Raw genomic sequence first — 27,533 nt, forward strand, 5'->3', positions numbered from 1 at the left:
CAAAAACATTGTAAAACCAGAGTGTACCAGGGAAAAGTAACCTGAGAATTCTACTAGAGAAGTAAACCTTGCCTTTGGGTTTTGACATCTCCAGAGTGTGACTGTGAAGGGGCCCAGCAACCTGGACCAGGCAGTTCTCTCTGCCCAGGGCCTCTCCCGGCCATGACCATGATGTGCTGAAGGAGCAGCTGTTGGAACGAACAAAGCCTCTTTGTGTAGCTTGGTGTAGGTGTTAACTGTTTCTTGAGAAGGAAGTCAGAGGGATTGATTGATCTCCATCCCATGACAACACCATACATGTCAGCCATCACTTGTGAACCAGGTAACTAATACCACCTTGCCCTGTTCTTTATACACTCTAAAACACTTTTATAAGTGCTGCCTCTTTCAAATGTCAAGCATGTCTGTGACAGCTGGGGTGGGTATAATTATCTTCATTTTATGAAGGAGTTAGCAGACTGAGAGGTGGAGTGACTTCACTAAGGTCAAGCAGCAAGGGAAAATCCCACAGGTAGGGACACAGGGATTCTGGCTTGTACTCTTCATTCACTCATTCATTCATCCATAGAAAAAATATTTATTGAGTGCCTACTATATGACAGGGAGTATAGTGTACAGTGGTTTAAATTCCATCTGAAAGAGAAGACACATGTGTACATCTTCAAAGTAGGGTGTTAAATTATAAAGACCATATATGTAGCAAGAACAATGAGTTGCAATGGGAGTGCTAGTTGCTAAGTGGTCAGGGCATACCTCATGAAGCAATGGGCTTTGATCTGAATACAGATAGTGGAAGAGAAAGTGAGATAGTATGGAAAAAATTGAGATTGAGGGAGGTGTGTAGTTGAAATGCAGTCTGTATGGTGGCCAGCCTCCCAAATTGTCCCCGGGGATTTGTGCCTTCTGATATTATGCCCTGCATAGTCTCTTCCCACACTGAATCAGGGTCGTTCACATGAACAGTAGAGCACGGCAGAGGTGACAGTGAGGGATTTCTGAGGTCAGATTATAAAGGGCATATGGCTTAACCTTGGCTCTTAAATCATTTAGTCTGGAAGAAGTCCACCATTCCATGAAGTCACTCAAGCAGCCGTGAAGAGGGGCCTATTTAGAGAGCTACTGAGATGTCTTGCCAACAGCCAGTACCAACTTGCCATCCACATGTGTTACCCAGTTTGAGCCCCCGGTAAGTTTTCCGATGACTGCAAAGCCCAGCAGATATCTCAGTTCAACCCCATGAGAAACTCCAAACCAAAACCACCCAGCTAAGCTGCTCCCCAAATTCCTGACCCACAGAAACTATGAGAGATATAAAAAATTATTGCTGTTTTAAGCCACTGAGTTTTGAAATGAGTTTTTACACAGCATTAGGTAATAATAAAATGTATGAGCCAACTTGCAGAAGAAAGCAAGCATGATACATGTTCACAAGCTAGTTCTCTCAGCCAGGAAGGTGGAGGTTCCAGCAAGCTGGACACAAGGTAGAAAAGATCTGAACAAAGACAGTGGCAGAAAAGACTAAGAAGAAGGGACAAAATGGAAGAGTGTCATTCAAGAGAGAAATCCCGGCTCACCCTGGGGGTTCTACACCTGAACAATCAACTGTTATTTCTGCTAACATTAACAATTCTACTAATGCTATTAGCAAAACTATCTTAGGTAACATAGAGTGAGTTGTTTCCTTTATAACTTGCTTTCTGTGCTGTGACAAATATTGGTTAGTCATGCACCATACCCATTTGCCTTTCTTCCCAGGCACAATGCTCGATCGCATTTTTCAGCTTCCTTTACAATCCCTTGTGGCTACGCAGCTGCCTTCTGGAACACAAGCAGCAGTAGAATATGGCACTTGCAGGCCTAGCCCATGAAACTCCCTGCATCATCCTTTATCTTCCCTCTTCACCCTTGTGCTGATGCCATGCAGAGGATGGGAGGCCCTAGAGGATGGTAGATCCATACAGGGAGACAAATATCACAGATTCTCACTCATATATAGGAGCTAAAAAGGCTGATTTTATGGAGATCAAGAGTACAATGATGGTGCCAGAGTCTGAGAAGGATAGTGGGAAGGGGCAATATAAAGGGGCTGGTTAATGGGTACAAAAATATAAGTAGATAGAAGGAATAAGGTTTAGGGTTCAATAGCATAATAGGGTGACTATAGTTAGCAATAATTTATTGTATATTTCAAACTAACTAGAAAAGTAGAATTGGAATATTCCTAAAACAATCATTGTTTTAGGTGACGATGTCCCAATTACCCTGACTTGATCATGACACATTGTATGCTTGTATCAAAGTATTACATGTACTCCATAAATATGTGCAACAGTTATGTATCCATAAAAATTAAAAATGTAAAAAAAGGTAAAAGATTGTGGGGGCCCAAATTACCTCACAGAATGTCACCTGCAAAATACCTGCATTCAGCAAATATGTGAACCGGAAATAAATTTCTGTTGGGTGAAAAAATAAATACACTTGGGACAGTATAAGGTAAGTATAGGGAAAAATAGGATGGAGTAATAAATGAGCCTGTTACACACACACATACACACATACACACACACACCTTAAGGTCCTGGGTGGATGCTTGCTTGAGATGAATCATAATATTATGTTCTGAGCTTTCTACTAGCCAATGCAAAAAAGGACAAATGATCAGTGACATGATTCACAGAGACAAAGAGATTTTTTAAAAGAAGAAAGAAAAGGTTGCTCAGAAGTATGACTACTTCCAGTACTGAAATCAAACAGAAGTCCTCCCATTGAGTCTTCATAAAAATGACACAACATAATGTCATGAACAATGTCCCTCAACAACATCCTCACAGCCAGTAGAACAAGCTTAATAACTCCATTCCTTAGTGTGTCCTTCAATGAAGAATAAAGAAAGTGATAAACTGACATGTCAAAATCCAGTAAAATCAATTCTATAGATGATGGGGACAAGCACAGAGTGTAGTGGTTGAGTTCATCAGTTCTCTGTTTGTCTGGTTGTACTTGATAACAAATGGCAATACATTGTGACTCTCTTGGATAACCCCCTCAACCAGTCCTAGATATCTGGGATATGTAAATGAATTGATGCACTAGCAGTTATGTATATGGTGTTGAGGGTGGGGAAAGGAGAGTAGGAAAGAACCAAATATCCTGGTGTAACTGCCCTGTGACCCTGCATTACCTCCCAAATCCCATCTGTCCACTTGTGGTTGCCAGAGTGTTTCACTATCTCACCTATTTTGCTGTATTTCTTCTCTGTGCGTTTTCCAGGGGCATTGCAATTAGGAACACTGACTAGAGAATAAGAAAGGAAGAATAATAGAGTATAAGTACAATTGTAAAAAGCCATTATGATATGCTTTCAAAGCCATAATTAGCACTCTTGCTTATCATGCAAATCACTATTAGTATTTTTATTTGAACTATAACTGTGTCTTGTTATTTGACACAGAGTGCTTTTGAGAAAAACCTAACATCTGCCCACAATTGGATTCCTTTCCAAGCATTCCTTGGAGGAAGAGGAAAAGGATACATACATCAGGAGGGTAATTTAATGCTTGTGGTTAACATCTTGAAAAGGACCGATTGTAAGAGGGGAAGCTGAAGGGGATGAATTAAGAAACATGCTAAATAACTTCTGGTTGTCCTTGAAAGCAAATATGGAGATTTTTTGTCTTTAAATTGAGAAGCTTCAAAATTGGTCTTTTGCAAAATAAGAAGGTAATATGCCAATCTGGGATATCAAGATTCTTTAGGAGAACAGGAATGATTTGAGACTGGTTAGGTGGGGAAGTAAGGATGGAAGAAATGTGGAAATAGGCAAGAGCTCTGGGCCTAGAGACCTGGGGGACTGATTTAGTAACTGTGTTCAGTGAATATTGTCAGTCATTTTAGTGAGCATTTAAAGAAAACTGGAGGAAAACTGATCTTTGGGGGTGGTGGTACTTTCTAGAATGGGAAAAAATGGTATTGCAAGAGTAGTTTGGTAAGTCTTTGGATTTGGGGTGTGGCAGTGGGAGAATGTCTGGAATCAAATGCATTTAAAATATAAGTTGCACACCATGTCTAGTGATAGTCATTAGGTTCCCCTAGAGTCAGGCAAACTAACTGTGAATCTGACAACAAGATAGGTAAATTATTATCCTGACAACTCCAAATCTGGCAAGAGCTGGAAAAATTATTCTGGCAGTAATGACAGAAACAGGTCAGGCTTGGATTGAGCCAGAGCTAAGTAACAAATATTTCTAGTATTTTATGCAAAACACCATTCAACCATTCTTCTTTCAGTTCAATGAAGCTTAGAAACAATAAGAAACAATATTTATGTGACTTTGGAAGAATTCAGGAAACTGGCAAGGATGCCTGAAATCAGGAGAATCAATGGGTGAAGATGGATTTATGCTAGTATTCTTTTAAGTGCTGCTGTAATCTTAGACTTCAGGTTCTGCCTTCGGAGTGACATAAAGCTAATAATCTTTCCCTGCCTTGGAAATACTTCTTTTCCTCCAGTCTCCAATGTGACTTCTTCTTCTTCCACCTCCTATACTACTCTGTTTACTCCTAATACAATACTACTTACTTCCTTGCTCCATAGATATACCAGACACCACTTAGGTTGCAGCCAACAACAATTTATCCTTTCTTTTTGTAAATAAACCCCCATATTTGTTTGGCAAGTCATCTTTTTTCACCTGGCCCTGGGCTTCACCGGACAAGTCATGGAAATTCTATTCCTCTAGCCAGTCCCTTGCATAGGAATTTGTGATACTATTCCATGCACTAAGATATGAAGAGAAATTTATTGAGAGGTTTCTAGGAAAGAATTCCTAGTTTTGAAAAAGAAATATACAGAGAAAAAAATCATCAGTTTGCTGCTGAATGCTATCATGTGCTTGGAACCAATCCACGAAAAGTCAATTGAGTAACAACGGCAGAATAGAAAGACTGAAAGAATGAACATCCTTGATGTCACTAGGGCCACTGAATCAACGAAGCCAGGACTTTCCATTTTAGGACTTATAAATGTTCTCATTGTTTAAGCAATTTTAAGTTGAGTTTTCTATTACTTGAAGCTGAAAGTATGATAACTGATAAAATACATATTTGTAGGCTTTTACTCCTTATTTCATAGTAAACATATTTGTGATTACCCACAGTGCCTGCCATATACCAGGTGTCAAGGAATGATGGTTTCCTAAAGAGACAAATGCATGGATGGATAGATAGATGTGCTACATCTTAATACCAGCTGCATTTCCTTGCTCAGTGAATTGCATCACTATCCACCCAGGTGTGTAAGCCAGAAATCTCTTCTACATACTTTTCTATTTCTCTCTTCTTATAGCCAGTCTGTTTCCAAGCTCTGTTCATTATGCCTTCTAGACTCATTCCAAATCCACTTCTTTTATCTCTGTCACCATTCTATTTCAAGCTATCATCTCATAATTGCATTAGTACTGTAACCTTCTAACTAGCTTCCTGGGCTTTCTTAAATCTGTTCTCTATATAGCAGTCAAAGGGAATCTTTTCAAAATGCTAAATTTCCCATCTCTCCCACCTCCATTTTTGATCAAATGATGAAGAGGATAATTCCAAAATTCATAAGATGCCCACAAGGCCTGAATGATCTGGGCCTTCTACCCCTGTAGGATACCTCTTGCCTGTGATAACCTAGCAAGACAAGCCTTCTGTTATTCCTTGAATGTGGCTTGCTTTGTGCCTGCTGTTCTCTATGGCTGTCAGGGTCTCCCCACTGGCACTGCTACACAATCACATACCCTGTGTGTTCCATCCTCCATTTTCCAGCTCAGTCTTGCCTCTCCCAACGAAGTATTTCTTCTTCTCTCTGAGAAGACTGCTCTCCCTTTTTTACACTTTTGTTTTCTAACACCATGTACCTCTCAGTCATAGCCAAGATGATCATCCAACTGAGATACATTTTAGAGTGAATGAGGATGCTATTAATAATTATTCTGAGACAATAGGTATAAACAGAGATTTTTCTGGGATAACAGAAGATTTGGTCATTCTATTATTTTTATGTTCATTAATATATTCATTTAAGGTCTGCTTCCCCCGATATTTCTACATGGGTGGGGACCATGTCCTTCTTTTTGCTGGCCATCATATTCTCCATGCCAGGTTCAATAATAGATAATCAATAAATATTTGTTGGAGCAATGTAGGAACAAATACATATGATAATTCAATTGCCATTTTCCTTTTCTATTATTTTTCATTGTTCTCCTTAGACTTGTGTTAATGTAATGTTATGCTATATTCTTGCTTCTTGTTTTTTAACATCTGGTCATTTGGCACAGTTCTGCTTTATTGCTGACTCATTCAGTCAGCAAGTGTCTAGTAAACGTTTACTATGTGCTAAGCATGATTCCAGGGATTCAAGGGATACAGCAGCAAGCAAGATACACTTTCTGCCCTCAAGAACTCACAGTCCCATGAGGGAGATAAATGAAGGCCGCTAGGACTCTAGATCAGTTTCTATCAGATGAATACCTAGCCAATCAGGGCTTGTCCTGGAAATGAAAGGAACAATTTCAATTTCTTTCATTTCTTTCTCAGTCTGTTATTTCTCCTACTTCAGTTCCAAGGTCAGTATTTTCATGATTTCCATTCCTTGCTATAACCTAACTCAAGGAAACATTCATCTACTTTGCGGTAATTTCAGATTCTGGCAATATGTTAAAAATGATATTAATGCAACTTGCAAAAAATAAATGGAAATCTCAAGATGCCTGAAATTAAGAGCTATAACCTTAGAATCTGATCCCAAAGCTTCCCCATGGGTGGTGATCAAATTCAGTAATAGCTAGTAGTTTGGGCTTTAACGTACCATCAGGCCAGGATACGAGGATGTGGGTCCTATGAGACACTGACTGGGAACAAATACCCCTTCATGAAGCTGGGATGCTCAAAGGGATATAGCCTCAGTAATTAGGGGCATAGGGAAAAAATCTGCCCACCTTAACAGGGAGATGATGAAATTTGGTGTTCTGAACTACGAAAAAGAAAAAAATTTATTTTCAGAGAAATAAAAATATCACGCCTTCGCCTCATGCTGTGTTAAAGTTAGAAAGTAAACTTCTGTAGTGATTTAGAAACTGTCAAGATAAGAAATTTACATAAAAATTAATCCTAGGACAGTCATATCACTGGAGTACCCGGTAGAAGTGAATAGGAAATCATTGTGAGGTGACACTTCCACAGTCTAGCTTAGAAAGGATTTTTGTAGGAAGCTTTCTATTGAAGGTGAGCTTATAATCCAAGATATAGGCAAAAAAAAAAAAAAAAAAAAATCTTGGCTAGAAACTCAGTAATCTACACTAAAAGAAGTATTATTTGGAAAAGATGATGTCTTGAGTACAATCTCCTGGATACAGATTCTGAGATGGAGATTTGCATGTAGGAGGTTTATTGGATAGTGCTTTAAGGCCAACATCTTCAGGACATGAAAGAAGTGGGATTAGTAACAAGAAGATACAGTGATACAGTTGCAACAGAGACCTCAGTTGATCTTCCAAGGATCTATGGAGCTGGGATGGACCTTAAGAATTACCCCAAATTGAAACAATTAGACTGGGGTTTTATACCTCAACATTAGCCAGTCATTGAATGCAAGTTGCCCTTGGAAAGAGGTCAAAAACTTGGGAAAGATAGCCCCTTTTGTCCAAAGACAATTTCCAGATGGAGGCAGAAGTGGGCCGTCAGCAGCCAATGCACACACAGAGTGGGGAAATGAGTGCCTTTGTCCTGAAAGGGGTCTAGGAGGTGGGGATTCCAAGCAGCAAGGAACAACATCCACTGCAGATCGCCCTCTTGAACTAGCCAGATCCATTTACATCTGCATTTTGTGGTAAGTTTGAACCATCTGGGAAGAGCATCAACAGGTTTCTGGTTGGTCTCAATTCCTGGAGAATCTTATGTAAGGAGTTAGTGGAGAAAGTTAGCTATTCCTGCTGCTGTAACTACTGTTGACCCTTGAACAACACAGGTCTGAACTGTGCAGGACCACTTCGTGTGGATTTTTCCCCCACTTCTGTCACCTTTAAGACAGCAAGATCAACTCCTCTTCCTTCTCCTCCTCAGCCCACTTAGCATGAAGATGACAAGGCTGAAGGCCTTTATGATGATCCACTTCTACTTAACGAATTATAAATATATTTTCTTTTCTTCATGATTTTTTAATAACATTTTATTTTCCCTAGCTTACTTTATTATAAGAATACAGTGCACATAACATAAAATATGTGTTAATCACTGTTTACATTATATTACATTGGTAAGCCTTCTCTACAATAGTCTATTATGAGTTAAGGTTTTGGAAAGCTGAAAGTTCTATGTGAATTTTTGACTGCTCAGGGGTCAGTGCTCCTAACTCTCAAAATCCTTGAGGATCAACTGTAGTTAGGTTTAAGAGCACAACTAGTTTTCATGATGTCCTCCCTAGACATTCTGATTCTCTTCACTCCTAGCAAGCACCTCTCATGATCTTAGTAGCTTAACTATGGAAACTGAGGACTTAAGTTTCTGATTACCATGCCCTTCTGAGGCTATGTCTATTGCACTTATCCATTAACCATCCAAATTAGGCAACAGAGTATCAAGAGACTACCCAGTGGTTCATCTGAGTGTGAAACATATTCTTCCTTTTCTTCATTATGTAACAGCAGCTATACCAGCTGAATCTTCTCCAGATGATCAGTGCAAATAATTCCTGCAAGGATGGTTTATCCTTCCCTTGTCTGCTGGCTTCTTGAGATAAGAAGCCCTAAGAGACCTGTTGGCAGCCACATAGTTCAAAGTAAAATGGGATCTCATCATATCCCCCAGTGGCAGCATTTATTCCCTGGGAATCAGAACTGTTACCACAGAGCCTAAAATTGTGAGAATGGGAAGCACAAATTCCACAAGTGGGTCACTGTCAGTGATAGTAAGATACAGTGACAGAAAATAAAAATGATTAGTTAAGAAACATGGTGGATAGACTGTGAAGATCCAGTACACATAATATGAAACAAATATAACATGAATACTTCATGTGGGATGGGAAATAAGCAAAGTGAAATATGGCAGGTTAAAAGCAGAAAATAATATGGTAGAAATAAAACCGAATGTATACAATCACAATAAATATAAATGGACTAAAGTCAATAATCAGATCACAGAGATGCTTAGATTGGCTGTTAAAATCCAGTTGTGTAAAAGAGACATATCTAAAACATAATGGCACAGAAGATTAAAAGTTAAGGGATGAGAAAAGTTCATTACAATAATTCTCATCAAAAGAAAGCAATTGTGTTTATATTTATCAAACAAATTAGTTTTTAAAGCAAAACACATTTTGATGATAAAAAGGGTCTTAGAAAAGCATTTACCGGGAAGGTGTATATTTTTGAATATATATGTACTTAACAACATAGACTAAAAATATATAAAGAAATTCAGAGGTGGTGGCAACCTATCTAAAGTGCTGCATCTTGTATGAGTTTTGCATTTTCACAAGGCTTACAACCTCACATGCACATACAAAGATTAGATTTAAGAGAGTGGTTGGCCAGGCATGATGGCTCACGCCCGTAACCCCAACACTTTGGGAGGCCGAGGTGGCCAGATCACAAAGTCAGGAGATCAAGACCATCCTGGCCAACATGGTGAAATCCCATCTGTACTAAAAATACAAAAATTAGCTGGGCGTGGTGGCGTGTGCCTGTAATCCCAGCTACTCAGGAGGCTGAGGCAAGAGAATCGCTTGAACCAGGGAGTCAGAGGTTGCAGTGAGCCAAGATCGCACCACTGTACTCCAGCCTGGCAACAGAGTGAGACTCCATCTCAAAAAAAAAAAAGACAGAGAGAGAGAGAGTCGTTGTTGGATTGATGTAATCCTAACTATTCAGAAGCAAGGTTAATTTATAAATACATTCTGGGAAGTGATTAAATAGATCCTTTTTCATCTCATTAAGTTTGTTTGCCAAGTACAGCTGTGTTTATGAAGTTGAGTTTTTGCTTACTGATTCTAGGAAGTAAATTTAGTAAATGAATTGTGGAATTGAGCTGAACTTTCATAAAGAAATATAAAACCTGAACAATTATCAAAGATTCATGCACCATGGTAGACTTTTCAGGTAAGTTTCTTATAAAACTAGAATAAGTTTTTGGGAACTTCGGATTGGCTGACAGCTCTATAACAAAGCCAAATTCTGGAAATAGAATTTTTTTAATGTTTTGTCTTTTTTTTTTGGCTTGGCTAAATCGTTTTTCTTTAAACTAAATCTCAGTGGCATGACTTATACAATCACAATCTCAATTTTAAAAGTCCCTCTCATGGACTCAAATTCTAAGAGACCCACACACCTCTGGTTTTCAATATCTATTTACCAAGTCAGACAATCTCTTCTCTCTTACATGTGGGTTCTTCCCTTACCCTTCTTGGGGTCTCTGTGATTTTCTCACACTTTCTTGCGTATGCTTTCTAAAATAAAAATGAATAGATTTATCAGGGATTAAATCAGGCAGAATTTTGTAACTGGTAATACTGTGACAGGATAAGGGGGTAGAGAGAGACAGAGGAGAGAGAGGGAGAGACGAAGAGAGAGAGAGAGACAGAGAACATGAGCACTGAGGCTTTTTGCAGGGGAATAGATCTTGAGAGGGGGTGGTGATAGATACGCTCTTGATGGCCTCGCTAAAGGGGAGATTTGGCTGCTAAGTTTGACCTTGCTCCCAAGTAATTGATGAGACGTAACATTATCATCAGAATGATGATAATGAGCTATAGATGCGGACTCTCTGCCTGTGGAGATTGCAGACAAAATAGACTCTAAGGCAAAATGCATTATTCAGGCTAAAAAGACTCATTACATGAATTCCTGTTAGGAAAGCTTTGGTGGGGTTATTTGATTATAGTGGGCTCAATTCGTGCACATCTGAAAAGCAGGAAAATTCAATGGGGAAAAAAAAGGTGTCCTAAACTACACTTGGGGATGATGTCTGTGCCTCAAGTTTCCTTGCTCCTATCACAATAAAGAGCTGATTTTCACTAGTCCCTCAAAATCAGGTTCAATATCAAGTTCATTATTAGGCTCTGTCTTATTACACTTTTGGTGCCGCATCTCTTGACACTTGAAAATGCCAACTAATCTTCTCGTTGTGGATTTAGAATAAATTAACTTCTTTATTTCTGCTTTCTTTACATTCTTTCATGAGGATTTTCCTTTGAAAAAGATGTTTGTAGGCCGCGCGCGGTGGCTCACGCCTGTAATCCCAGCACTTTGTGAGGCCGAAGTGGGCAGATCACGAGGTCAGGAGATCGAGACCATCCTGGCTAACATGGTGAAACCCCATCTGTACTAAAAATATAAAAAATTAGCCGGGCATGGTGGTGGGTGCCTGTAGTCCCAGCTATGCAGGAGGGTGAGGCAGGAAAATGGCATGAACCCGGGAGGCAGAGGTTTCAGTGAGCAGAGATCATGCCACTGCACTTTAGCCTAGGTGACAGAGTGAGACTCCGTTTCAAAAAAAAGAAAAAGATGTTTGTGTTTTTATCTGCAGTGATCTCACTAGACATTTTTGAGTTAAGGTATCTCGTTTCTGATCTATAGTTTGTCTTCTTAAATGAGAGTTCAGTCATGCATGTTTGACAAGCTCTATCTCTGGAATTTTGGTTCTCCTTGGTAAATGTTCTCACTGAATCTGGAAGCGATTCCTCATTGTTTCTCTCTCTCTTGCTCTCCCTTTCATGTTCCCTCTCACTCTCTCTTTCTCTGTTTGGCAGCAGCCTTTCTACTGGTGTCTACGTTTTATTGATTTATGGTAATAGATGACCAGCCCCTTCTATCATTTACAGGTTGACTCCCTTCATTGAGGTTTTTCTAACACCGACACAAAAGATATAAGCACAGAAAACCTTGTAAATTCAAAGGCTAGTTCCACTGAGTTAAAATTCTATAACATGCAAGTGCTGAAACTTGACACTAATGGAAATTTAAACTAACAGCTCAATGCTTAACAACTCACACCATGAATGGTTGCCACAAATCTAGGTTTGTGAACCTGGGTTGGTGACGTCTCTATTTTAGACCAGTGGCCTTCAGACTCTGTGGTGCATCAGCGTGCTTTAGCATGCTGATTCAAAATACAGACTCTGGGCCCCATCCCTAGAAACTGATGCAGGGATTCTAGGGGCAGGGTCTTGTGGGGGGGTCTATATTTTGAAAAGTTCTGCAGCTGATTCTAATGCAAATCATACTTCAATCTCCATGAAAGGGGTTGAGAAAGAGAAAAGCAGCTCCTGACACCCAGCTGGACCTTGGTGTTGATAGAAGCTGGCCTTAGTGAACTAGACAATTCCATAGGACAAGGCCATCAGATAAGACCATTCTGACCTTGATGAATCAAGACAAAAACAAGACCACTTATAACCATATCTGAACTCAGACAAAAACAAGAACAATGCCCAAAGCACAAAACGCCAAACATCTCCCTCTCCCATCTAACATAAGTGACTGACGCTACTTTACCAATGATAGATCTATCCTTGTTTTATTCTGGCCTGCCTATAGATTTATTGAAATGCATAATCATAGAGTTATTCATGTTTCCTCACAGCATCCAATCCAGAGCAAAGCCCTACTTCCTGAATCCTCCCCAAAATCACCGAACCCAAGCCCAAATCCTATACTAAGTCTTTTCTAACACTCTCTCACTGAGCTGCCCCTGTAGTTTCTGTGGTTGCTTTCTCCCTCACTGCAACAAGTAATTCACCCAACTAGTTTAGCTACAGGTGTGCTCCTGATGGCCATTGACTGGAAGACATTGACAAGACTCACCAGGCAGACCAGTGCTTTCCATGCTCCCTCTGTGCCCAAAGTGTGCTGACCATTCATGGCTACCAAGCCACTCAGGGGCCTTATAGTATTCCTAGGCATTTCTGAGCCCTGCCCTGGAAATGTATGTGTACTTACTGTATCTGTCATGATCCACACAAAACAGTACACACATGGGGGTAACTGAGGAGGATAATTCAATGAATTTGCAAAGGCATTGTCAATAAAGGATGATGAAGCACCAGGGACTAGCAACAGCAGGGAACTGTTACCACTTCCAGGCCTAAGGGGGCAAAAGCAAGGAGAGGTTACCAGAGACTAGCGGGGAGCCATGAAGAGGGTCACTCAATAGGAGCTGTGGCCTTATACACACTCAAGGCCCCACCCCTGGAGACTGAGGCAGCGATTCTCAGGGCAGGGCCTTGGGGGTCTGCATTTTGAAAAGCTCTGTGGGTGATTCTAATGCAGATCATACTTCAACGACCATGAAAGGACAGGAAAGGGACCTCCCTATGGCATGACTAGAAGAGGAGCACAGCCACTATGGCCAGGAGAGCGGGGCTGGAGACAAAAACACCTGACTTCTCTCTCCTTCCTCCTTTGATCTCCTGCCCAGCATCTCTGTAGACGACAACTGAAACCAGAGGCTGCAGTACATCCATTTTATTTTGCCTCAGTATCCATTTTGAATATAGGTTTAACTTTCTCATATTGAAGACAGGGCTTGGACACAGTTCTCCACCTCCTGTTTCTCCATGTGGTTGATCTGGACACCTCTCTTATACTGCCACCTCTTGGTGACCTCCTTCTTATGGCACAGCTAGATACGACCCACTTGACTTGCTCCACTGGCCCCCACACCCTGCACGAACTGTGCAGATATAACGCAGTGACAACTTCTCAGTCACTGTGTGACTCCTCCATGGAACTCATGCCTGCTTGCTCTAAATCCACCAATTAGAACCTGCTAGGATAATGCCCTGGACCCCAAGAAAAGTTTCAACCTGTAAGTTCCTCTCTGTCTCCCTCCGTCTGTCTCTCTTGCTTCCCACTCACTGGTTGAACACTCTTGTTCCTCATGGCTCCCCACTTCTGTTGGCCCTGAGAAGTGTGCTGCCCTCTTCTCTCTGAGAACTGTAAATAACAAGAAATGCTTCTGATATTTCATGCATTTTGTTGTGCTGCCTCCTCTGCGTCTCACCTGACCGACACACAAGAACATAATGTCTTTCCAGGTCAGGGCTCTCCTACAGAGCGGCCATCTTGGTAAGAACAAACTGGAAACAGACCAGACAAGAGCCACAAGGGCATCTGCCAGAATAAACACATTTCCTGTGAGAGGAGCACCTGGTCAGGGGCCAGGCGCTTAGGCATCATGCTGACTGCCAGGATAAAGTATCCCGTGAAAGGCACACTGTAAACATCCACAACCACCTCCCCTGAAGACCTGTCAGGACAGGGACTGCGTTCCTAGTCACTCTCCTAAGAGGGATCCTAGAACCACATTGGAGGGACTACAACAGAGGGCAAGAAGGCACATTACACAGTCCATCTGGTCGCCCTCCGAAGATACAGCACAGAGTAGAACCAGAGGGGAGAGCCAGGATAGGCTGTGCACTGACAAAGAGTCTGCTTTGTTTAATCATAAGCCTACTTGTGCCACCTGTATTGTAGATATGTAATGTTATCAAATATATGTCAATCAACAAGTACAAAAACAGGGTCCTTGTTTCTATGAAAACTAAGTTGGATGCTTTAAAAAACAATAACAACAATAATAATGGTAAACCAATGTTTGTGCTAATTACTTGTAACAGTACTTACCAAGTACTGTTCTAAGTGGCTTTAAAAAAATACAAATTTGTTCTCCTACTGTTCTGGTGGCCAAAACTCCAAAATGGGTCTTATCGGACTAAAGTTAAGGTGTCAGCAAGGCTGCGTTCTTTCAGGAGGCTGCCAGGGAGCATCTGTTGCTTCCATTTTCCAGATTCTGTGGAGGCAGCCCAGATTCCGTGGTTCAGGCCCCCCTCCAGCAATCACATTACTCCAACCTCTGCTTCCATTATCACACCCCCTTCTCTGACCCTGACACTCCCACTTCCCTTGTAATTACACATGAATAATCCATTATAATCTCCTGTCCCAAAATCAGAGATAATTGCATCAGCAAAGTCTCTTTGCCAGATAAGGTAATATATTTACAGGTTCCAGGGATTCAAATGTATATTGCCTAAAAATGAGGACTCCTATATAACCAAAATATAATCATCAAAAGGAGAAAATTCACAGTGGTACATTACTAATATCTATTCCTCAGGCCCCATTCCAACTTTAAACGTTGTGCCAATATTGTTCTTTATACTAAAAACCCAGTTCCGAATCATAGATTGTAATTAGCTGCTGTGTCTCTTTAACCTGCTTCAATCTGGAAAGGATCCTCGATTTCTATTGCCTTTCATGACCTTGACAATTCTGAAGACTACAGGCCAGTTATTTTGTAGACTGTTCCTCGATTTGAATTTGTCCAATGTTTCCTCATTCTTTTATCCAGGAAGATCATACAAGTGAAGCGAGGCTGTGTTCCTTTCAACGAAGCTAATCAGGTAACACGCCATTTTTATTTGCCTGCCTCCTGATGATATTCACTTGGAACACTTGATTAAGGTGGAACCAGAAAGACTTTTCCTGTAAAGTTATTTTTTCCTTCATAGTTAATAAGTAATTTGTGAGGAGATATTTTGAAACTATGTACATACCCTGTTCCTCATCAAACTTTCAATGCATTCTTTATTATCTCTGTAAGGATTTTATTCATGGGTTATAATCTATTAATAGATTCTATTATGTATATTATATTATCGTTTAATATAATTTAAATATTTATATTATTATATAATTGTAATGTAATATGTAACTGTTTCTATTATAATTAATCATTATATTAATTATTTTGATGCTTAAATTAAAATCCTTTATCCTACTGACAATCAGGATATCCTTAAATAGGATGCAGGATTTTGATTTAAGCATAAAAATAATTAACATAACTATTAATTATAATATAAAGTTACATATTACATTATAATAATATCAAATAATAATATAAATAAATTATATTAAATTATAATTAATATGCAAAATAGAATCTATTAATAGATTATAACCTATTAATAAAATTCTTAAGGGGGATCTTACTGAAAATCCTTTATCAGTAGCATTTCCCTTAAGCTGGTTTTGACACATTCCCATAATTCTCTGAGTACTTCCATGCTTTTGACACAAGATGTTCCAGGTTCATCTTGCGCTTTCCCTGCCCCAGCCCTGGAATCAGCAAGTCCTCCAAGGAGTGTCCTGGCTCCTTTAAGTTAGGAATAATATTAGAAACCAAGACCTGGGTTCTAGGTATACTCATCACTATGGGTGCTTACAGTCAATGAAACTAAGAAATGTATATTACATATATACTTGCTTCAATTGCAATTTATATTGAAAATTGTGAGTCACATTGATATCTCCAATTCCAGACCAATACCACAAAGTTCATTCTAGCTTTCTCCCTTTCCATATTGGGTGTAGGAGAGGGATTATTTTGTCTGCTACATTTATGAACTCATTTAATTCCTACAACATCCTTATGATTTAAATTAAGAAAAAATTGTCATCCCCCCAAACACTATAGTGTGTATTTCAAATGGTTCAGGGGGAGAAAAAGTTCTTTGTTTTCTACTGCAACCTTTCTATAAGTTTGGGATTATTTTAAAATTTTAATAAGTTTATGTCTACAAAAACCTTTTTTGGATCAATAGACTATGAGATACACTAGCGTTCATAATATTCCTGGTCATCTGAATGAGATAAAGGCATTAAAGGCATTAAAGGCATTAACCATTTCCCAAATTGTGGGGAAGGAGAGAGAAAGGGAGAGACAAAATTTTAATCTCAGAATGGTAGGAGCTGGGAAAGGTGATTTATGTTGGCTTATCTTTAAGGATCTGGTATCACGATTCAGAGTTGCCATCTTCAGCTTGCCAATGTGGTCACTTGACAGCCATCCAGGCCTGAGGTCCACTCAGAAACTAGAGGATCCTGATTAGCTAATCAGCCATCTTGGTTGGAAAACAGTCTATCAATATGGCAGAACGTATTAGTCTAAAACTAACAATTGAATGAACTTCTTGAGGCTTCTGAAGACAGCCCCCTCAATGAGAGAAAAACAGAAGAGAACTGTGATAACTCACTGGAATTTCAGAGATCTCTTGTCCACGTTTCTTACTTTACAGACAAAGAAACCGAAGCATAAAGTGGCAAAGGATTTGGACAAGGCTTCACAGTGGTTAAGTGTCAGGACTTGGAAAACACTCACATTCTCACGTACATCTTCAATGGCATGCCAGAATTAACTTGGGTGCTCATCGACTCTGTTGCATGTAGCAGCCTTTATCAAGTTTGCACTGGAAGTCCACTTTATCCCAAAGGATTAGGGGTGGGAGTTGTTTCGTTTATTAATAAAATCAGTGAAAGTGGGGAAATCATAAAAGGTGCTATATAAATACCTTAAACATTTTATTTGACAGTTTTTCTTTGGGACTTGATCTGCTGATTAGTTTCAGACTTTCTTACATAAGCCTCAGTCATGAAGCACCATCTCTAACTTTTACTCTCTGTTTTCTAAAGAGGAGTTAGAACTTAAAGATATTTGTCAAACAATTTGAATGCAGAACCATTCTGCATTTTAATTTTTCCCCTTTCACTCTTTTAGAGTTGTCTCATCCATGTTTTCTTAGATGTGTGACTTAACTTCTCTGTGCCTCAGTTGCCCTTTCTGCAAAATTAGATCTCCAAGCTCATCTTGTATTTTCTCCACTTCAACCCAGAAATCAGCCATTTCTCCAAAGAGTCCTGGTTCCTTTTAGTGGAGGATGATATTAGACACCAAGATCTGGGTCCTTGATATACTCATTACTATAGGATTGTTGCTGTTCCCAGGTCTTCATAGCAGACAGAGCTAAGGAATGTATGTTACATACCTACTTATTTCTATATCTGTTTATATGTATTAAAAACATGAATCACACTGCTATCCCCTGATTCCAAACCAACACCACAAATTCTGTTCTAGTTTTCTCCCTATCATTGTAACTCCCTTCTCCAACCATGAAGAATCCAGCTTGCACCATCCTTAATAGATTTACTTATTTGATTAATATTCCTGTATATAACCAATCAATTTCCACTACCATTCTCTTGCTATGTGGACTCTGTCACACCATGCTCAGTCACCTACCCACATGGACAGCCTCCAAACCCTAAGTGGGCTCTGATAACTTTGCTGGGCCACCTGCACACCAGGATGCCCACTTTATTCTGCTCAGGCTCTGACTTGCCATGCCACACTGTCCCTGTGTGGACATCCTCCTTACTCTGTTTGGGTTCTAACTCCCAGGCTGGGCCAATTCCATGCTTGTGACCATGCATTACCTTGCCTAGGCTCTGATACCCAATGTCAAGCAGCTCTGTTCTTCCTTACACAATGCTCAGTACACTCAGCTCTCATGTCCACTCTGTCTTTGTAGCTCCCTCTTTCTTTTGGAGTAGGTACCAATCTTGCTCTTCATCATCTAAAAAACCTTAGGAATGAATTGTCCAGGAAGACAAAAAGATGAGGAGAAGAAGACCTCCTTTTTGTTTTTAATAACTTATCTGACAATGAAGATAGTCATTAGGGTAAAGAAACAGAAGGGAATATTTGAATTCAACAGGACATTTTGGTGCCTCACATCTTGACCTGTAGTGTGTAGGGGAACTTATTTCCAGATGTATTTATTCCCAAAAGGGTATTGTCACCAAAAGACACTATCTCTTCACTCAGAGCACTGTCAGTATTCAAATATTCAATTGCCATAATTGCCAAGATCACTAATTGATAGATACTGTCCTTTATTTCTTTTTCACTTCATTCTCACATTAGCATGAAGGACTTACCTACTCATGGTATTTAGCTCTTGAAGGGCTGATACACATCGGTATGCTATAATCAGTGTGGGCTTAGAAGTTAGATGCATTCAAATCATTCTAATCTATCAGCTGTGTGAATTTGAGCAAGTTATTCGCCTTTGCATATCTTGATTTCTTTAACTTTAAAATAGGTGGCAATATCTACCCTTTGTTATAAGAAAAAGATATATATATATATATGCAATGTAGTAAAGCACCCTCTAAATGTTCATTCCTATCACTTCTACCTTCTTGGAAAAGTCCCATGTGTGATTGTGTGTGTGTGTCTACGTACAACTGTCTGGCTCTCTCTTCATTCTTTTTTCTTTGAGATCTGCAACCGTGTAAATAACTTCATTCGGCCATGTAAAATTAATCAATAATACCAGTTCTGAGAACCATAAAGTTAGCCTAATTTCCCATTGAACTTTAAATAAATCTATCACCTGCTTTTCTCAGAAGTCTTTGACTCAATGAGCACTACCTGGACTTCCCTGAAATCCTTGATTCTTGACAGTTTCAGGACTGTCCTCAGGCCTTTAGCAGCATGCCAATGGTATTCTCATTATTGCCAATACAGGGGAAAGCAGAAGCATCATTCTGTAAATCTGCCTCTTTCTGTACTCAATTTACCAAGAGTACATCCTGCCGTCCACTTGTGTGAAAGTCCTCCAGTGCCCTAGCTTGCCTGCCTCACTCTCTCTCTCAACAACTTAGTGTCAAGCTGTGGGGATTCCCTGTTCCTTCCGTGTTTCAAAGACCACTCTTAAAGAAGTTGAACCAGAAAACCTGCGGAGAGTTTATTGGTCCGGTCTGCCCCAGTGAGTTGGAGAAATCTATTTTTGTTGCCATATAAAATTATTCTATGATCTCCTGCATTACATTCTTGTCTTTGAACCACTTCTGTTGAAACAGTACTTTTTCTTTGGTTATTTTATTATAATTTTATAGTACAAAACCCTTCCTCTGATTACACTGGAGCCTTGTGCCGAGTGAAATATAGTGTCTCTCTCATGTGATGAGATGGAAATTATCCTTGCCCCCATGACACCAGAGTAAAATGGGAAACTGCACTTGTGTAATCATCAGAGTACAGACCATATAAGAGGAGTATAGAATTGTTCCCTTTTTAGGGGGTTTAATTAAAATCATTACTTAAAAATAAGCATCATGACAACATCATGATTGGGCTATTTTCAAACCATGGAACACCTTTGAGAATTCAGGGTTCCGTTAGAAAAGTGCCTCTTGGTTTATACATGTATGTTTGCTGGATTCAAAAATTTAAAGGAATCTATTAATCTTCTGGTAATGGCTGCACTGATCATTTTATAGTTGTCTAAAAATGAGAGGCATATCAAAATAATTTAATATTTTATAATATTTTAGAGGGTCATTATAAGACGTTCGCTTTTACTCAGTAAGGATTAAATAACCAAGTCTATGTTTTTTATTGCTGATTTCTATGATTAAAGCAAGTACATATAAGCTGAGCTGATTGCAATATAAAGAATTATTCTCTTGGGTCCTACTTGTATTCATTCTCTTCCTACATTTAAAAAAACCATTCATCAATGACTCTGCAGCAGCACCAGGACTTAGCATGCGCATATTATCATCTCATATTCCATTGCAGTCTTCCAAAATCATGCGTGTGCATGTGAGTATGTAGGTACCCACCCACACTCACAAACACATACATACACATGCAGGCACTTATAATGGCATCCAAACACAGTTACCCATAATTACATTGTAGGCATTTTATCGGACACAGATATTTTTGCATTCATTTATGGAACCTGCAAAGAAGCCATGCTAATGTTTGGAGTCTTAAAGCAAACTGTAATCTTCTAAACAGTGAGGTGAACCTCAGAGGCAGTAGTCTTTTGATATGCAGCATAAGTGAATGCTGCATAATGTAAAATGATGGTGCTATTAATCCTACGGCACTGGTGGTGCCCAGCCCCCCCTTCACTATTGATACCAACACCATTGTCTCTGGCTTTAAACTTCATCAGTATGCAAACAGAGTGTCACTATGATGGGTGGTAACTTGGTTGGATGCACTTTCTACATTTCTGGCAAATGAGTATAATTATTTTCAGAGCTGCGGGCAACTCATGCATGTTTTATCCCCCATCTGGACCGGCACGGTACACAATAGTGATAAAAGATGATTTTCCCCCTTGGATGTTCACAGGCCATCATCGACACAGTCCTGATGAAATGGCCATGTATCCCCTAGCAGTTCTATATCTGCCACAGCTTGACAACAAAATTATTTCCCCATAGTACTAAAACACTTCAAATATTCAAGCCCTCTGTGCATATATTTGTGTTTTGAAGCATTCAGCGTTAACATAATGTGGTAATTTATAAACTGACAAATTAACTATGCAGAAATCACAGAGAGGCCTTATGAGGTCTGCAAAGCAGCAGAAAAGAAAGCAGAAGCTTTTTGCGCTCTGTAATAATAATAATCCTATCAACTGTCGCAGATTGCCCGGCCTCCCATTGTTAGAGCTGCTCACTCCAAAGCTTGCTTACTGTAGGTGATTCTGCCTGAGATGCCTCACCTCAATGCCAGCCAGGAGACTCAGCTCAGGACTTCCCAGTGCCACCCCTCTCCAGGTCTGGGGCTAATAGGGAAAAGGGCCCCAGTGAAACACGCAAGTTGCCCATATCCATCACTGAGAAGCAGACATGGAGGTGTGGCATGGAATTTGGAAAAGGGACATGCGCCTTCCAGACAGGAATTGCATGTAGGACTGGCAAAATCAAAAACAGCAAAACTGAGATTATGCATGTGGAAGCCAGATCCTCCTTCTTTGTTTCGTGGTTATAAAATCATGTGAATGATTAAAATCCATCATCTCGCTGCCTGCTCTAGCAAATGCTGGCGCTCCTTACAGACCCACTATTGATCCTCAGACAGACGGTTGAAAGGAGGCAGCATTCGTCAAAGGACGCGAAAGAGCACATTTTCACTTTTATTGTATTAGCTTAATTCTCTTTCAGATAAATTAAAGACTAATTTTGCTAGACCAAGGGGAGAGTCTGTGCATCTTCTGCTGCCCCCATCTGTTTAACATGTAGATTCTTAGAGGACAGAATTAATTTTTAGAGGCAAGAAAGTATTTACAAATTCCTTGTAAAAATACAGTACATTCCTTCATGACATGCCAAGCCAGCCACACTTCCTTCCTCCCCCACTGCACCCTGTTCTCCACTCCCCTCCCCCAGTCACCCCACCCACTCCCACAAACATGCTCACCCTTACAGACTCACACATGCATGCTAAACAACACACACACACACACACACACACACACACACCGTCTTTTAAATGGTATGTACCATGCTATGAGGCCTACCAAACATCAGACACTCTTTATCAGCAGTTGTGCCAGGGTCTCCATGGCAACAGTATAATAGATTTGCCCTTATTCAATCCCAGAGGCCACATTGAAGCGCAATGCAAAATTTGCTGGGGCCTGAATTCCTTTCAAGCCATGGCTCATGTGTCAGGAAACAAGTCAATGCACAGACAGCACTGCACATAAAGATGGAAAGGAACCTTTTCTCTCCACCGCTGTTTGCTCACAGTGACATTCAGAAGCCCAGACCCTTCTAGATCTCATTTCTCTCTCATTTTCTAGTTATTAATTCACTTCTTTGGGTGGAGAGGCGAGTGGGGGAGGGGAGCATCAGGCTTTGCAATTATAAACCTCCAGTGAAAGTGCAAAGCAAGCTGCATAAAAACGAAGCGTGCATCCCAGCATCCAAGGTTATATAGGACTCAATATGGCTGAAGCCCACCACCGTTGCAGACTGCATTCTGGGGTTTGATGCCCCTCAGTGCCAGCAGAGTTGAGCAGCCCAGCCAACCTCCTTGACCCAAACTGGAGTGCTATTCTGTGATACTCCAAGAAACCATCCCCAGGGAAGGAGAGGCAGAGGAATGGACACATGCCCTTGTCCTAAAGCCAATCTCGGCAGGCAGGAGGAATTCCCGGGAGCTCACACCTGAAGTACACTGTGGCTAAAACAAGCACAGCTTAAAAGTTAAACAATCATTTGTTTCAGGTTTATTTTAATCATTAGCTTTGGGACTTCCAAGATGATTACTTTGTGGGTTAATTATTTTCTGTGCTGTGGCTTTCCAAACCTAATTGCTCAACTTCATTATTGTACATAGTGATCCATAGCCCATTCCTAAAATTACCTGTCCAAATATTTTCCCTTTTGAGTATCACTGAGAATTTTCTATTTTTCTCTCTGAGTTGGAACTTTGCATAAATAACTTGGTTGGAGATGCTTGTGTGATTTTGAAGATTAAACCAGGGTTATCACTGGGCAGGTGACAGAACTCAATTGGTAATACTATCAGGATTTGAAAGAAGACTTTTTCAGGACTTTGCCCACCTGAAACCTAATTAACTTCAAGCCGGTGGTTCTCATACTTTAATGTGCATAAAAATCACCTGGAATGCTGTTAAAACACAATTTCTCAAACCCCATTCCCAGAGATTCTGATTCAGTAGGTCAGGTTCCAGAACTTGCTTTGCTCACAAACTCACCAGTGATGTCAATGTGACCGGTCCAAGAATCACACTTTGAGAACCACTGCTTTGGGCCAATCTCCATGAGTGAAAGTTCTCAACCTCTGATTGCAAGTTTATTTTGACTGTTTACCATAATTTCAACTTCAATGCTCTTCTTGAAGGCATGACTTGTCATCCTAATATAATTAGCCCCTCTTTCAGCAGATCAGACCTACAATATGCCCCAGCCTCTGGAGGACACAGAGAGAATGGAAGCCATGGAGGAGAAAAGAGAAAAGTGTCAGAGGACCAGGATATACCCTCAGGACTAGCACTGTGCCTGCCATAGAATGGGGCTTGCTCAGTGTTTTTTGGGTGAATACATGAGTGAGTAAATATGATAGAATTTCAAGATTCCCATACTTCAGAAAGGAGATCTTAAGTCAAGAAGAGAGAAATGCCATGTTTTATTTATATTGAAATATAATCAGATATTTTCTGTTTGATTTTACAAAATTACATATGAATTTTTGTGGGGGAGGGGGAGTAGATAATACTTTAAATTCCTAGGAAGCTGGAGCCATAGGATGAGTCACTGTAGAAAACAGGCAAAATCCCTTTATAATTAAAAACATAACTCTCTAACTTATCTAATTTTGCAAGTTTGGGATTTCTTCAAGTGGAAAACACTGCATTTTCATTTTAAGAATCACCAGCTTTGCTTTTTACTGAACAAAATGAAAGTATGGATTTAGGCCTGATGTTTAAAACCTGAAATCTTGAAATCAGAATCTGCTTCTTTTCATTTCTTCCTCCTGAATATTTGACCCTCAAATCTGGGTCATTTTAACAGGTAATCAGTCTTAACAACCACAAAACGTTGAGCCGATATCACAGAACACTAACTTAGGATGGCTCTGCTGACTTTGGCCAGAATGTGGTCACCTGTACTAAGCAAGCCAAACTCCAGAAACTGACTACTGGGGGCCTGTGGGAGGAGTGTAACACTGAAGTCCTGCGACCTGCTTAGTGAATTACCTCATCTAAGGTAAATTTGTAGTAAGGTAACTAACTGGCAGTGCTTTTCACCACCCTTTACAGCATATCTTCAGTTCTGAGGTTTTTCTTGCCAGAATAGGACAAAGGGCACCAGGTGGGCAGCCTCCCGGGTGGGACCCCACTGGGTCCTCTGTGCCCTTCCAGTTGGGAAGGCACAGGGGAGACAAGAGCAGAGCTGATTTATCTTCCCCTGTCTTGCCCCTTGCTTCAGCCCTCAGGTAGCAACTGGTGAAAAAGAAAATTCCTTTATAAATCTAAATACACAGTATTGTAGAATTTTTAAATAGACCTTTGAGAAGATGGTGCTTGATGCTTCCTTCTGCCAGAGAAGGGTTGGAAGGCCCAAATAAGTGGATCCCACGATCATGCATGCAGCTAGTCTGTGGCAGAGATGAAAAGTGAGTGTGTACTTAGACTCAGATGGAAGGGACCATGTGCTGCCCTAGCCTGTTTCGCCTCCAGGAAGAACAGCCTGTCCCACTGCTGGGCTGTGAGATGTCCCCATCCCGGGGTTAACCACCCTGCCACAGGCTACCTAAAGGGGAAAATGAATGCAGAGCGCTATCAACAACTTTCAATTCAACAAGTATTTATTGAGCACCAGCTATGTGCCTGGCACTACACTGTGCTCTGTCAGCCCTAAAGTGAGTCAGACACGGCATTTAATGACAAGGTAGTTACAACCAGGGAAGTCTACTTTTCATCGCTTTACAATAGCTGTCTCCTTTGTAATGCTTTGCAAACTGGGGTATGTCCCAGTTTGTCTGGAGCCGAAGATGAAACTAGTTCTTTCTTCTGGAAGTTTCCATTTTCCCTGATTATAATTACTCTATTTTCTTGCTTTTATGACATAGATTTTTTTTTTTTTTTCAGATTATAAGTTTTGGATATCTGAGATGGAGTCCTCCTAAACTCAAAATATGCATTAAACTGGTGATTGTTCTTTTTTATCTGATATAGGTTGAGCTTCATCTTAGAATGAAATTCTAAATTGAGGGGGCTAAAGGAGTTGAAAATGGTATCTATAATACTAAATTTCAGACTGCTGCACAATATATCAGTTTTACGTACTTTTTAAAAGATAAACAAGTACAAGACTTCAAAGAAGTCTCTCCCTGGTGAAGGGTCCCTTCCGGCTTCACCTCAGAGTCCCTGCACTTTTAGTTCATCTCATTCGGGTGTTTCAAGGGAACAGAAAAGCCCTGGTTTAGATGATGCAGGGTTTTCTGATGCCAAAGTGAGAATGATAAAATGTCTGAAGGAAGAGCAGGATGCTATGCATTCCAGGCAGAATCTGGACTTGAAAACAATGAAACACAAATGCTTCTAGATGAACTGATTCACTTTTATTTTGTAAACATCCTAGAAGAATTCCATTTGCACTGAACTGTTTGAACCACTGCAGAGCTCTTGGTCCTTCTAATCCCCAAGGAAAGTCAATCTATCCCGTCCTGCTACAGTGTTTCTCCACTTTGCCCCTTTTCTCAGTTCTCTGTGATCAGCATAAAGTTTGAACCCTGCCTCTTCTCGCTGTCCTGCCTGGCCACCTGTCCAGTCCTGCGGTCAGCTGTACTGACCAGCAGACGGTGCCTCTCTTGCCAAGTGGAGCCGATGCTCTGTGACCATTGTTTATGGGGCCACACTGCCGTCCCCATCGTTGCCCCTCCAGGACACTCGTCAACAGCTGTGAGAGGCTTCCCATCCTGGCCTATATAAAAGGAAGGCCTGAAAACGCTTCTCGGAGCATCAGTTCATAGGTCACCGCAACCGGCCGAACAGTACGCGATTATTCAGTGGGCTCCAATTCATTTGCCTCTGCTCCTCCCCCACCGTTACCCTTGAGAGAAAACTAATTTGCAGAAAAATAGCTCCTGCCAGCCAACTTCTTCTCCTAAATGTATGCTGACCCCGAACTTTTGTCTCAGTGGGTCCTTATTCTTATAGTCAATGCACAAGAGTTCTGAAAAGCAGTCTTCTCCTTTAAAAACCTCCCCCACCCCCCAGCATCTCAGTCCGGGAGATGCTTTCTTTTTCTGCTATTCTTTGCTTCTCTTTTTAACATGTGTGCTGAAATTGGCACTTTCTCTGTTCAGTTCACTCCCCTTCTAGTATTAATGCAGCAGTGGAGAAATGTGCGCAATTTTTCCAGTCTCTGCGCTCGGCGAGCCCATGGGTGATGGATGAAATGTAACATGCTCTACCTTACATATTACTATTTAAGGGAAGCGCCCGGGCCGGCTGGTGATGCATGGTGCGCTCCACAGCGCCCTGTGCAAGCAGGGAGCCCAGGCTGCCTGCACCGTTGTCTGAGTAAATAATGGGGCTAATAGCATTTGGCGCAAATGAGACTCCTATAGAAGGCATCGGGCTTGTTTATCTAGTTATGATTTTTCTTTGTCAAGAAGCCTTCTCTCCCTGTTCTCACTAGAGCTTCCCCAGTGTGGCCTGCCTTGGTTATCTGGGGAGGAGGGAAGGTCTCGGGGAGTTCAAGATTTTGTAACTAATATTGAACGCCAGGGAGAATGGATGCCAAGGTCAGGTTAAGAATAAAGAAAATTGATTTGGAGGTCAGGGTCACGATGTGAAAGGCCTTCAATGCTGCCAAAATATTTTCATTATCGCTGTTTTTGTTACGGAAAAGACGAGGCCCAATGTAAGAAGGCTAAGAGGTGGAAGGAGGAAGCCTCAGAAAGAACCAGGGGAATCAGAATCCTAGCTGTGATTTACTGGGCTTGTGTTTTCCTGGTTTCTTTGCCTGGTGTTTGCCTCCCCCGTAAAAGTATGCGGATGTCTGGATGGACTAACATTGATAATGAAACCCTTTCCCACAGAACCTAGTGGGTCTGGGCTTGGACTGAGCTGAACTAACTCTCTTTCCCTCCTTCTCTTCTCTCTCTCTTTCTCTCTCTCTCTTCCTCTGTCTCTCTTTCCTCTCTCTTCTCCCTGTCTCCCTCTCTCTCTCCTAGCCTCTCTTTCTCCTCTCTCTCTCTCTCTCTCTGCCTCTCTCTCCCCATCTCTCTCTATCTCTCTCTCCTCTCTCCATCTCTCTCTCCTCTCTCCCTCTTTCTCTCTACCTCTCTCTCCTCTCTGT

The 27,533-nt window shown here is 40.7% G+C and overlaps 1 long non-coding RNA gene across 1 annotated transcript; it reads left to right on the forward strand.

Moving 5' to 3' along the window:
- Window positions 1–23,438: 23,438 nt before the first annotated feature.
- LOC140711572 (uncharacterized) lies at window positions 23,439–26,356 on the forward strand. The gene is made up of 3 exons (XR_012092850.1): window positions 23,439–23,511; window positions 23,609–23,758; window positions 25,403–26,356. It is a non-coding gene; the product is annotated as an uncharacterized lncRNA (long non-coding RNA).
- Window positions 26,357–27,533: the final 1,177 nt, after the last annotated feature.

The sequence above is a fragment of the Chlorocebus sabaeus genome, chromosome 4 (genome assembly GCF_047675955.1).
Source record: "Chlorocebus sabaeus isolate Y175 chromosome 4, mChlSab1.0.hap1, whole genome shotgun sequence".
NCBI classification, from domain to species: Eukaryota; Metazoa; Chordata; class Mammalia; order Primates; family Cercopithecidae; genus Chlorocebus; species Chlorocebus sabaeus.